Source organism: Serinus canaria, chromosome 1 (assembly GCF_022539315.1).
Source record: "Serinus canaria isolate serCan28SL12 chromosome 1, serCan2020, whole genome shotgun sequence".
Lineage (NCBI taxonomy): Eukaryota > Metazoa > Chordata > Aves > Passeriformes > Fringillidae > Serinus > Serinus canaria.
Genome location: NC_066313.1, coordinates 97,909,301 through 97,922,970, shown reverse-complemented (window position 1 = coordinate 97,922,970; position 13,670 = coordinate 97,909,301). Strand labels below are relative to the sequence as shown.

General features: G+C 42.3%; 1 long non-coding RNA gene across 1 annotated transcript in view; it reads left to right on the top strand.

Moving 5' to 3' along the window:
• Nucleotides 1-6,108, top strand: part of LOC108961969 (uncharacterized) — a 15,028-nt gene extending 8,920 nt beyond the window's left edge. Inside the window, exons 2-3 of the long non-coding RNA XR_001990389.3 lie at nucleotides 1,867-1,916; nucleotides 5,995-6,108. This is a non-coding gene — a long non-coding RNA (uncharacterized LOC108961969). The remainder of the gene's footprint in view (nucleotides 1-1,866; nucleotides 1,917-5,994) is intronic.
• The last annotated feature ends 7,562 nt before the right edge of the window (nucleotides 6,109-13,670 follow it).

The window sequence follows — 13,670 nt, the reverse complement described above, 5'->3', positions numbered from 1 at the left end:
AGCTTCATGAACATGGATCTATTCCATGGCACTGTGAAATCACCAGTTCCCTGAGACCTTAATGGATTTTCCCTTGGCTAATACAGAACAATTGCTTTAAACTACACTAGTCAGACCAAGCTGAGAAAAGAGGGGTAAGGCAGAGCTTTCTCATCCCCTTGATGATCTCTTTGCCTGACCCAAGAGAAGTGAAAAACTCTCAAGTGTTGTGGAATGTCTTGACTTTCCCTCACCCCATCTGATTGAACTTGAATCTGTTTCTCCAGGAAAGGACCATGTCACACCCTGTGCATGGAAAAGAAAATGTGTGTTTTTCCTGCATGACTACTGACAATAGTGCCAAAGTACAAAACAAATACAAACCCGGATTTGTGAGGGAGAATTTCTGTCTTGCCCTGTAGTAGCTAAATTTCAGTCTCCTTAGGAGAGGAACTGGGAGAGAAATTGAAAAGGGGGTTTCTGACGTCAGGAAAATGTTTCTAATGTGCTATCTCAAGGTCTCTTCAGTGAAATTTGAATCCACAGTCATGGCCTTGATTTCCACAGAAGATATCTCGCAGTACAGTCGGTCAGAGCATGGTGCTAATAACACCAACTGGGTTGTGGGGTGGATCCCTGCATGGGCCATTCACTTCAGATTTGGGCTTGATGATCCTTTAGGGGTCCCTTCTAACTCAGAAGATTCAGTGGTTCTGTGAAATTTCACTTTATTTTTTGTTCTAGGCCATCCTCCTCTGCCATGCTACATAAAAACATATCCAGACAGGATTTGCCAGTTGAAAAATACTTTCCTTTATAGTTTTGGCCAGTGGTGTTGGAAATGTCTCAGGTCACTCAGTTCTCTCTTCCTGCTCAGGATGGAGAACTTTTGACTGCAACCATGTCTAGACAAGACCCTGAACTTCTCTCTTCATATGAAGCCAGGCATGCTGGCAGCTCTGGGCATTCCTGCCCTGACCTGCTGCCTCAGGGCCAATGTGGACAGGCAATAGCTCAGCACGTGCTCGTGGGATATTTCGCTAAAAAACACTCCAGTCAGGCTGGCCCAGCTGTTTGACTGAAAAGCATCTGTAATTCAGAACTCATCAATTACATATCAAAGTATCATATAAATCCATTCCCTTCGGTTGCTTAAAAATTAATAAATTAATTGGTATGAGGTGGCAGGACATGACAGTAATGAATGATATCTTGAAGTTGTAGAAAATAAATAGATTTCTATGTTTATTTAGAACAAGTTATATGTATTAATATGCTTACTTTTTATTTGTCAAAAGAAATTTTTAAAAAAGCATTTGGTAGAGAAAATAATTCTTCATTTCCTCCAATGGATTGTTTAACTTGGGAATCCTGTATAATATGAGTTATTCCACTTGGTTTCACACCTGTAAAATATCCATCTCTGGTGTTAATGCAATGATATTTCTCTCCATATTAATTTTTTCGGGTGTTACTCAATAATCTTCATAAAAAAACTAGAATATTTGAAAAGAATTTTTGAACCAATTTTCTCTTTAGACTAAAGGTAAACTGTAACTAAAGAATTCTGGGGCTTATGTTTTAAAACTACAGGGAACATAAAGTTCAACAAAAACTAGAATAAAGCATACAGAATTTAATAAAGTACAGAAAAACTTCCCTAAGCCCCTTTTAGCTTATTTCCAGTGAAAGGCCTTCAGACTTTTCCAGAGCATGGCTCTTTTATCTAGATGATAGCTCTTATCAGTAAGATTTTTCATATCTGCAAGGTATGGTAGCAAACCCATTGGCTCTCAGATCTTCTTGTTCCTGCACTCCTCCTCTCCCTCCACACCCCAGAGCTGTGGACAATCCTTCCCCACAGGCTGCTTCTCTTTCTCCCCACAGGTTTGTCATGTGAGAAGACTCTTTCCTATGGTCAAGACTTTATAAAACAGGTAAGTGATTTTCTGACCCAGATGCCTCAAATGGGGCTCCCTGGTCATCCCTGCTGGTGCAGCATCACATTTCAGAGAGGTTGCCCCAAGCCCATCTCTCCCCACATCACCAGCTCAGGGGCTGCTCTTCCTCTCTGGAGGCCCTGGCTCTGCTGCTCAGGTAGCATTCAGAGATTGGTTTTGTGTATCTGTTTTTGTTGCTTGAATAATTTGAAAACAGAGAAGAGGAGGCATTTATCCGTCTGTCAGCAACAAACAGACACTCCAGTGATTGATTGCTGTGGACCTCAGCATGAGAGCAAGCACAGGGCTGTCTTTGCCAGCTCCTCCAGCCACTGCCTGGGAAAATGGGCTGCTTCAGGGGAACAGAGACTGAGGAGTGAGAAACGGGAAATTTAGCCCAAAGTGGGAAGCATGGAGGAGAAAGCCTGGAAACCTGTGTCACCTTTAGCTCAAAGCTGCAAGAAGGGCAACTTCCCCTTTCTTCTCTAATTGAGGATCTGCTGCTGTGGGGTTTGGGGGAGCAGGTCAAGAACCACCAGCAAGGGTTGTGCTGGTTTGGTGGGGAGACCTGTGGGGACAGCTGCAGCTTGATGAAGGCACTGTGACTTCTCACACTGAACTCTTCTGGGAAAATGCCTCAGTCCTTCCAGAGCAGTCTTGGCAGGGAAGCAGCCCCCAGCACATACTGTGCCTGTGGTCCAGGTAGCTAATGGTAGCTGCAAACTGGGAAAACCTTCCTGGTTCAGAGGGGAAAGAGTACTGGGACAGCCTGCACTGCTGCAGAGACAAGGGCTCAGCTGGGCTGGTTACACCACTGCTCAGAGTGTCCTCACCTCAGAGGCTGGTCCCCTTTCACAACAGCTCTGCTCAAGGTGCTCGGGGGCTCACAGCAGCCCTCCTTGGGAGCACTCACCTTTGCAGTCCTGCACAGCACATAGGATCACAGACCTCTTGGCTGGAAAAGACTCTTGTCTAAGCATTAACCCAGCACTGCCAAATCCACCACTAAACCATGTCCCTCAGCACCACATCCATACATCTTTTAAATACCTCCAGGGATGACCACTTCCCTGGGCAGCCTGTTCCAGTTTTGAAAGAAGTCCAGTCATTTTACATTGAGACTCATCTTCAGATTTGAAAGTTAATATGGGAATGATTCCACATATTTTCTTACTGGTTATGTGCTGCCTTTTTTGTCATCACTCCTGGCAGCATTTTCTCTAGAAGCAGTCCTGACACCTGGGAGGAAGCAAGATGAAACATAACAGAGTAGTTGAATAACTTCACCCAGAAGGAAAGTAAACCAATCAAGTTCCTTTTTCCAGTATCTCTTTTCCACCCTGGAAAAATATTGTCACTGTGAAACTGTGATAGATGAAAAGTCAAACCTGCAAGAAGGTCAGCCTTTCACAGAGTTTTGTTTAAGAGTGTCTTTACAGAAGGTACTTAGAAAATTCCCTTGCCTTCCTTTTCATGCTGTTTGTATTCAAACCCATAAATATGCAGCAATAGCTTGAGTTTAAAAAGCAGGCAAGAATGTCCCAGTAAGTAGAGACAGCAAAGTAGCAGAGTTTATTTTCAGCCTATGTTTGTGTTTGGACTTTGGAAGAGTACATGAGACGTAGTATTCTGCTGATAAAACTTGGAACACTGTGAACTAAAAATCAGTTATTTATATCTGTTAGAAGGGATTTTGAAAACTTTACATATAGCAAACTTCATGAGCATAGAGCCCATATACTCAGAAAACAAAGCTGAACATGTTTTCCATGATCCATAGGCATTCCATCCTTTTCTTTCATACACATGCTATATAAATTTAAACCAGTAAAACTCTTTTTCTGAACTGTAGACTAAATACTAAATCATTCAGCACTGTGAGGACTCAGCATGTCTTCTAGGGGAGATCAAGGTTCATTGTTGAAACCAATGAAGTAGACCGTGGAGAACTTCGCTTTGTGAACATTTATACTCTTACTGTGCTGCTGTATAGGGCAGAAAACATCACTAGCCAAAACACAGCTCAGTCCTTGTTTCCAGCTCAAGAACCTGATACTAAGGTTCTGTGTTGGCGGCTCATGAAGAGTTGGTGGAGGTCTGGGTCATGAGACAGAGGACATGGGCAGCAGTGCTGATGGACACTCAGGATGGCTGTGCTGCCATGGAGAAGGCAACTTGTTTCTAGCTACAATCCTGTGACTCTTCAGAGGCAAGTGAACACCTGGGAGGGTGCCAAGATAATTAGATGGGAAATAACTTACCAGGACTCATCTGACAAGCCTTTACCACTCCTACCCTATTTACTACCTCCAAAAATTTGAACCTGTTTCATACCACATTTTAAATCTGTTCTAGACTTGCTGGCTTTTGTGTCCTTTTGCACAGTCCACTCCTGTAATGTGGATTTTCTTTTTATTTGGAAGCCGGCCCTCCATTCCATTTGGTTTGCTAATGTTCATACTGGCTTTTGCCATAGCACTTGAGAACAGAGTTATTGGGAAGGTGCCCTACTTAGATAAACTCACAGTCCCTGCAGAAAGGGCTGGCCTTTGAGGGGCTTTGTTTTGCTGGTCAGTGATGGGTTTTGTCTTCACACAGTGAGTTGGTGTGGAGGGAAGGACATCCAGCAGTGCTGCATGGCTGGGCTGCACGAGCATCCCTGGGTGGCTGCTGAACCACAATGAGCTGAACCACAGTGACAGTGCTCTCTCCTTAGGCATGGAGGAGCAGTGAGACCTCCCTCTGTCTCACTGGGTGCTCAGGGCCAAGACTTCACGCAGGACACCAGGAAATGGGGATTAACACTTCCCAGTTTCAGCTCTGGATTTTGCAGCAGGCAGGTGGGGGTCTGCAGGGTGCAGGCATCCCTGGCAAGGCATGTGCATGAGCCCTGTTCTTTTTTCCAGTCTTTTTTCCACAGCTGTGAGCCTGTTCAGCCTCAGCCCGAGTCCAGGGTTTGCCTAGGGCAGATTGCACCCAGCCCAAGGCAACAGGCTCTGCTCTACCTTCTGTTTCTGTTGTGCAGCATTTTGGGTGTTGTTATCTGAGTGGGGAGGAAACCTGCTGATCTGGGTGTTAGTGTAGTGCAACTAGATTTGGAAGAACAGTAAAGATAAAATGTTTGAAATTTTGTGATAAATCACAGCTCTGGCTGAACTGGTGGTGGAAACACATAGCAGAAATATGAAAGTTCAGTGAAATTACCTACCTTGATACATTTACTTCAGTGGTTAAACAGCAACTGGGACCCAGCCAGCTGCTCTGGGCAGCAGGTACAGCACTAGTGACACAAAAAATCAGCCTTGAGGGGGTGGCTGCAGCACAGACTTGTGGATCCCATCCAAAGAGATTAAGTTACTAACCACAGGGATTTTTTTTCTTTTCTGCTTCTATCCTCAGTGAAGTCCCAGGGAATTTCTGCAGGTAATTCAAAGGTGAGGACTGATTAACCATTAGAGAAATCTCAATGTAAATTTTAGGTAATTCAAAGGTGAGGACTGATTAACCATTAGAGAAATCTCAATGTAAATTTTAAGTGGAACAGGGAGGAGCTCCAGCTTTCTGACCATCTTCATGGCCTCCTCTGGACTCACTCCAACAGTTCCATGTCTTTTTTTTGGGAGCTCTGGAGCTGAATTTATTAACATGCAGAAATTGCAGTGTATAAAATTACAGTTTTAATTGAAAACTAGCACTGATACAAGTATGTTGCTGAGAATGGTTGCACTTTGATACTGGCAGTGTTGAACTCCATAGTGGGCTGTTATTTGCTAATGTTTATATACATACAAAGCATACACCATTAGCAAGCCACTTCACTAAATAAGTAGGGTACAAATGTAGTTAACAATTACTGCAACAGAGAGAGTAGTGAGCACAGGCTTTTCTCTTCTGCTCTTTGGCATACAGACAGCTTATGCTTACGTGTGAAAAAATGAGCTCTTTAGATGTTTTGCCTTTCTCCATTTTTTGTAGAATACAATAATAGCAGCAGGTACAAAACTCTCTAGCATGACTCAGAGAGCTAAGAAAAGCCACAAGCCCCCCTGCTAATGTGATGCCAATTCTCTTGCAGAGCTGCTGACTGCTTTGTGCAGAAATCCTGATGCATCTCTGCTCACTGCCTTCACATCATCCCTTCCCTACGGACGTGGCACAAAAAGAGCCGCCCCACTGAAGGCAGTTACAGAATTCCTGGTGAGTTAAACAGGGAGCAGTTTGCCTCAGGTGCTGAAGTCAGTGTGCCTGTGCAAAATGACATCTTAACTGCAGGTCTGTGCACAGTGTAGGACATTTGCATTTTGGTTTACCCTGAAGGAAATCCCGGGCAAGTCAGTGTGTCAAAAGATTGACATAGTTTGGATACATCACAAGTCTGTGGCTGAGGAATGAAGATCATGGCCCCACTACACTGCTGTGATCCATGAACAACCCATCCTTCCCTGCTGCAGCCCAGCCTTTTACCAGATGGGCTCTTCTGCTAGGCAGAGGATCCCCCAGTGTCAGCTCACCTTGTAACCCCATTTAGGGCTAGACCCATCTCAAGGGAAAAGTAAAATCACAGTAACTGTCACAGAAGACAGGAGTAATGTACTTTATTTATGGAACTGGGAATAAAACTACAAAATAATAAAAAGGAGGGAAAAAAAGAAAAAAAAAAGAAAAAAAAGGGAAAAAAAAGGAAGAATAAAAACTAATTATTAAAGCCACTTAAAATATTTCTCTGTCCTTGTCTGCTCTGTCAGGAGTTGTTTGCAGATGTTGCCATTACTGATAAATTCTCACACAATTCCCACACCTTTCAAAGGGAAAGAGAACACTCTGATTTTGGAGATCCCACCTCTTCCTCTGCTCACAGTGTCCTGCATAGGTGTTTTCTTAAAAGAAAAAAATCTCTAAATATTTATGAACCTTCAAAATCTATTCCATCTCTCTGGTATTTCCCTTTTCAGCTATTATTGTGACAGTTTGCATCATGCCTCAGTTCCATTTCTTTCTTTTCCCCCTTGCCAGTCAGTGCAGACAGGTCCCTTCCAGCAATATATGGCTTTCAGCTGGCTTTTTTTGGGTACACAGTGACTCCTAAAATAAACATGTTGTTGTCCCAAGCTGTCTCTATTGGGGAAGATGATAAATTTTCAATGATGAGGCCAGGTAAAGGATTTCCCTGGCTCATATCTGTATTGCTCCTACTGTTGGTGCAGGTTGGTCCCATCTAAGCTGCACAGCACTTGGCCCTGGGTGTCTGCTGGACCCACGTGGATGCTCCTCTGCCCCAAAGCTGGAGTTGCTCTTTTGTGGTTATTTCAGTTCAAAGCATAAGGCAGTTGGAGGGCTGTGTTTTAGACCATCTGAGTTGTGTTTCTATAGAGTGAGGTAAAAGATCTGTGCCCTAAAGTGGGACATCTGTTTAAGAGAGAGATTCTGCTATCATCTGGACTGGGCATGGGTGAAATACTAGAGTGAATAAATTGAAACAATGAAGACATATCAAGGGATAAAGAAAATTATAGATGTTCAAACGTTCAGTGTATAAACTTCCTTCCTGGGCTTTTGCATTTTCTGCATTGGCAGTCCTGGAGTATGGAGGGTCTATCTTTTTTTGTTAACTGCAAAAGGAGATTAGGAAGGCCATATATACATCCTTACAATGTTACACAGATGGCAATGAACATGGTGTAAGCATAATTGGAAGAAAAGAGGACCAGTCAAATGAAGAGCAAAGTCTAATTTTTACACCCAGTTCCTCCAGTAAAACTTTCATGGAAGTCTGTTTTGGGGCTGGATAACCCACTTTGATACAATCAACAATATTTAGAGCCTATGGAATGAGTCATACAACAAAAAGGCACTTAGGCAGAGAGTAAGTCATATGTGAATATATAGATTAAGTTAAAAGTGAACTCATTTATTATTTGAGAAGAGCAGGCAATCATACTTCTTGTACTTGCAGATCCTCAGGAATCATAAACCTGCATTACATGAGGCAGTAGAAATCTGTCTGGCCTGCAAAGACACAAAGATTTCTAAAATGAATGAAGTAAACTGATGCTGATTTGTATTTTGGAATATTATTTTTCATCTAGCTCTGTAAGCAGACAGAGAGAAATTAACTGAGTTACCTGAACATGGTGTCACTTTTGATGCCCAAGACATCTCTGTGGAACAAGGGAATATACAGCCATGGGAGAGCTGTGTCCTGTGGAGCAACATCTGTCAGCTGGGGACATCTGTAGGACAGTCCAAAGGCCAGCAGATACTGAACTGTGTCCACTGCCTTGAAGGGGATCCTTTCTGAAATAAATTAGCAACCAAACAGGAAGCTTCTGTTTCCCTTTGGTGTTTGGCCTTTTCCCACCTGGACTTTTCAATCCCTTTGAAAGGTGTGGGTGAGCCAGAACATGCCAAAAGCTGAAAGGTGGCATTGGTCAGAAGGATGACTTGAGGAGGTCACTGCTGAGGGATATGTTGAAAGTACTGCCTTTGTTCAGTCTTAGGCAGAAAGGATAAAAATGGTGAAGAACAAAATAAGATTTCTAACTCACATTTCTAAAGGTAACATAAAATAAGCTCAACAATTAATTGTTTTCCATGTTCAGCCGTTTTTCCACAGTTAGCAAGATGTGTTCAGTTTAATTACAGAAAAGAAGATGTAAGTCTGATTTTGGAGAAAATAAATTGACTCTGTAGGTATATAGTGACAGAGACATGGGAGACTATGGCATACCCCTCACCAGAAAATTTCAAGAAGTGACTGGACAGTGTTGGCTGATCTGACAGTGATGTCTCTCTATCAGTGTGGGCAGGGACCAAATAGCCTCTTGAATTTCTGTTTTGCAGCTGATTTTCTCCCCAGCTGATTATAGCAGTATTCACAAGCAGATTCCCAGTAGAGCAGCCCAATCCACTACAATAGCAAAGCAAAACAGGAAAAACAAATTAAAAACAATGGTGTTCTGAGGAAAAAATGAAGGAGCTCTTAACTCCAGGGCTGTATATAGACCCTGTGCAATCTTGAACAGTTTTGACTTGTTCTTCTGTTAAAATGTTTAATAAGCAATTTTAAATTCAGGCCTTTGGTATCACTCCAGAGGAGATCAAGGGACTGCACACTCAGGGCTGTGCATGTGCTGCTGTGCTCAGTGCCTTAGAGAACATTTTCATTCTCTTTGATACAATACCACGTTTTGCAAGTGTTAATATGTCACTTTAGTTCTGGAGAAGGTGATTTTCTTGCTAGCTTTTCATGTGAAGCTGAATGGCTCATTACAGCATGGGCTGTGAATTTCTGTGCAGGGACTGTTGAAAAATTTCATACCAATTATTAGGAATGGGAGAATCTCATCAATTTAGGTTGACATCTGTGTCTAAAGAAAAATGCTCATCTTATATAAGCAGGGTTCAATAGTGAGACAGAGTTCCAGGAATGCTAATATATTTTTCTGCCTGAACATGAATTGGGACCTGGTATTTATTAGATGATAAAGCCTGAAAATGGATTTCAAATGGGAAAAAATATAATTGGGCAAAGGAATACTTTGTATTTGAATGGACAGCTTATTCTTCATACAATACTAGTTTCTAAAGGCCACATTTGTTGCTGTAGGGGAAAAGGAATTGCTGAACCTAATAAATAATTTTAATGTATATATGTGTTTGAAATCTCTTTGGTAAGTAGTTTTTATGGTCTTGGTATGTTTGGGAGACCAAGTATAGCCTAGAACTACAGCAGAATGAAGATAATAACATTTTACTACTGCCAGTAAAACTTAACCACTCAAGGAGAAGGGAATCAACATTACCAATTGCTTAGTGACAGCAAAGGCTTGAAGAGATATGAAATTAATTCCCTTTCTCCATCACCATACTGTAATGAAGGAAATGTAATGGAATGTGAGTTGAATGCACCAGAAGTTGTTCCTATTGGGGTGAGAAGAATACTTTCTGGTAATTTCACTGGCATTGTTTGTTCAGCCTACATGAATCCTTTGCCCTGTCCAGAAAAAAATATTTTCTGAATAATAATAAAAACAAAAAAGTGAAGCCACATAGACTGATTCCTGAGTGCCCTTATCAGTGCTTCCTAAAGAAAAGAAAAACAAGAGCAACTTGAAGAATGAGATGATTATATTATTTGTGAAAGTTATAATTGTGTAATATTGTGGCCAGTGAAAATACTGTTCAAAATTGCTGAAACATAAAAGTTTATTACTGAACTTTGACACACATCATAAATACTGAGGGACTGGGGGGATTCTTTCATAAACAAGGTAATTACTGTTTTCACCTAAACAATGAGTTCTGTAGTCACCTTTTGCTTATTAACTATGGCTTTTCCAGATATATTTATTTTGTTATTCTATCACAAGGAAAAATATTCCAAACATTACTCCTAATCTTCTTGAACATTTTAGCTTCGGCCTGGTGCTGGAACTGCATCTTCCCAGAGGAAGGTGAATTGCAGCATGATTGTAGAGCTCTGACTACTCTGAATGTGAGGCCACTTTAGTCACTCCATGCTGCAAGCCATGGAGAGCATCCTTCTTCTGAATCTCTCCATCTGGATTGGCCACTGCAGCCAGGGAAGTGTCCCTGCCCTGTCTGTGTCAGCTCAGCTTGGTCAGCCTGCAGCCAAACCCCAGGCAGCTGCTCATCCACCAGCAGGACTGGGGAGAGAATGGGAAGGGTGAAAGCTGGAAAAGTCATGCATTGATACAAAGAGAGTTTAATAGGGGGAGCAAAAAGCCAGGCACACAAGCAAAGCAAAACCAGGAATTAATTCGCAGCTTCCCATGAGCAGGCAGATTTCAGCCATCTCCAGGAGAGCAGGGTCCCACCACGTGTAAGAGTGACTTGGGAGGCAAATTCCATCTCTCCAAATGTCTCCTGCTCCCTTCCTCTTCCCCCCACTTGATACACTGAGCATGATGTCAGATGGTCTGGAATGTTCCTTTGGTCAGTTGGGGTCACTGTCCTGGCTGTGTCTCCCCCCAGACCCCCATGCAATCCCAGCTTCCTTGCCAGCATGGCAGTAGGAAAGGCAGGAAAGGCACCCATTGAAGAGGTCCTGCAGAGCAGAGCTATCTGTGGCACACAACAGCATCACTTATCTTGTCTCCTCTACACTGGTATTCCCAGGGGAAGAAAACCACAGACTGAGAGCAGCATGAGGAATCCCAGGAGTGACTATCAAGACTGAGCAGGAGATGAAAGAAAGATTATGTCACTTGTCTCTTTGTACTGTGCTGGGTGGCACACAAGCTGACAAACTGAAATCCTCTGCAGCTGGTAAAGTGAGACTTTTCATGCTGCCATAAAAAGGGTGTCATAAAAGCTAAATACCCTCGTCTGTAAGAACAGCAAAACATCATCCTACACACTCCAAGCTGTATTCCAAAAGTTAGTCATGTTGACTGGATGAGCAGTGGAAGCATGATTGCTCTGTTCATCTGGCATCTCCCATGAGCCCTTCTTGACTCACAAAAGTCAAGTCCAGGAGGGCACCTTTCCTAGATGGCTTGCTGACTAATTGTGAAAAGAAATGGTAGTAAACAGCCTTTAGGAATTCCCTGCTTACTTTTCCCCACAGTAACAGCAGAGTATTTCCAGCTGAGGTGTGAGACATTGAAATGGCCCATAAGGATTAGGGTTATGAATCAAGAGATTTTTCCTAAAGGCCTGTGGAATAACTCACTCATCTGTTAGTTAACTGGCTGGTGATTCACAGAGAACATCAACAGCAACATCTTTTTTCTTTTGCCTCTATCTAATTTAACCCATAGCCTCTCAAATGCCATGGATCCCTAAAGGGATCCTTAAAGTGAATTAAAGTAATACCCTTACCTTAAGTAGAGTCATATTGCTTCACCTTGCCAGTCCTGCTGGTCTCTCCTGAAAAGTCTGTTCCTGATCTTCCTGTAATAATTATACAATTTGGACAATAAGTATCAACAGAACTGGGCTAGTAATGACTCTTTGATTAGACTTTTGCAATTTCAATTAATATGGCTTTGAAGAAAAAGGTGCATTGCTTTAGCCCACTGAGGTTGTGTGGGATGTTTTGTCTTGAGGCTTAGTTTCAATTTGGATTCACTCTATCCATACCTTCCGTGCTCTACAGCCTATATTTGATGTCTGAAATTGGGCACTCCCTGCTTGTTTAGGATATGCAGGAGCATCTGGTGCACATCAATATTCAACAACCTTTCACTGTAGTTTCTAGCTAGCAGAAATTTTCTGTCATGTCTCAGATGTGATGTTAACTCAGCTCTTGTGGTGGTGTGGAAAAAGGAGCACATTTTCCTCTTGGGAGAGAGAACACTTCTCCCCTACACCCTGCAGGCTGGTAGTCATATTGCAAATATATTTCCTGAGGATTTGGATCTGTTGGGGTGAATGATTTTTGTCACAGTGTTGTACTTTTTCTGCTTCCCCACACTTGTTATCAGTCAGTAGAAGACCAGTGTGAAAAATGCCCTTCTGTATTGTGTTTAAAGGCCATACAGTCCCCTGTAAAGAAGAAAAAATGGGAAAAAAAAAGATCTTTGCTTTTCTTTGCAGAAGTCTCCATAAATGACTGAAAGTTTGCAAATAAATTAATTTGTGATGAGACTAGATTGTAAAGCTTGTGTATGTTGGGCAAATTCCTACTGTCTGTTTAGAGGTTAGGACTGGAAGAAAATACATGAAAGAGCTTCTATGAACAGCAGCTCAAAATCTCAGCACAGAGGCAGGAGCAGGGTGATATTACAATAGAAGGATGCTGCCACCTCCAGCTGTGGGAGGCAGGGCTGGGGGGGACCCTTGCCTGGCCTGCAGACAGCAGCAGGGTGATGGAAGTGGGAGCTGCAGGTCTGCATCTGAGCCTTGTGCCTGGGCTTGGCACCTGCCAAGCTCTGCCTTCCCTTGCCAGCCACTGCCCAATCTGCAGGTTGTTCTCACAGATCACTGACATTCCAAGGGAGCCTGCAAAATCTGTCCCAAGAGAAATGCTGGGAATTTGAACCATGCTCTCTTTTGTCTAGTTAAAAGTTGAAATTGTGGATTTTCCCTAGGAAGAAAAATAATCCATAGCATTTCACTGAAGCTTTTTAACCTTTGTATAATGAAAGTTATGTGTTATGAGAAAATAAAACAGAAAAGGGCAAAACAATTTTTCTTTGAAATGAATGTGTTTCCACTGGATCTCTTTTGCCCCTTCAGATCTCCAAGAAAAATCATTCTGTGAGAAAAATATCAACAACTTCATCCATGGTAAAGGCAGCAGAAAGCTGAACTACATTCCTTAAGTCATGTTAATTCAAAATTTCCTGCCTTTCCTCTAGCTTAGCATGGCTAAAGAATTTTGACAAGGTTTTGTGCTCACATCATATGCATCACAAGGCTGTGTTTTCTTTCCCTGTGCTGCTCACACACATTTGAAAGTGCCTTGAATTTGGGTCTTAATGACTTTTTCATAGGAGGAAACTGAAAACAGAAAAGGAATGTAGTTTTATGTAAGAATAAGGGGAAAATTTGTCAACAAGTTTCTTTATTATTGCTCTCCAAAAGTCAGGACAAGAGTCCTCACTCCATTTGCAAGTGTTGATGACAATTAATCCTTATGTTTGCAAACCTGTAAAGGCAGGAAAATGTCTTTGTCATGTGTCTGTAAAAACTTGAGCCTGGAGAAAACATGAAAAGGGAGCCTCCCTACCTATTGAGCTGTGGTTCCTTTTTTATGGTTCCACCCCTGGTTGGCAGATTAAAGAA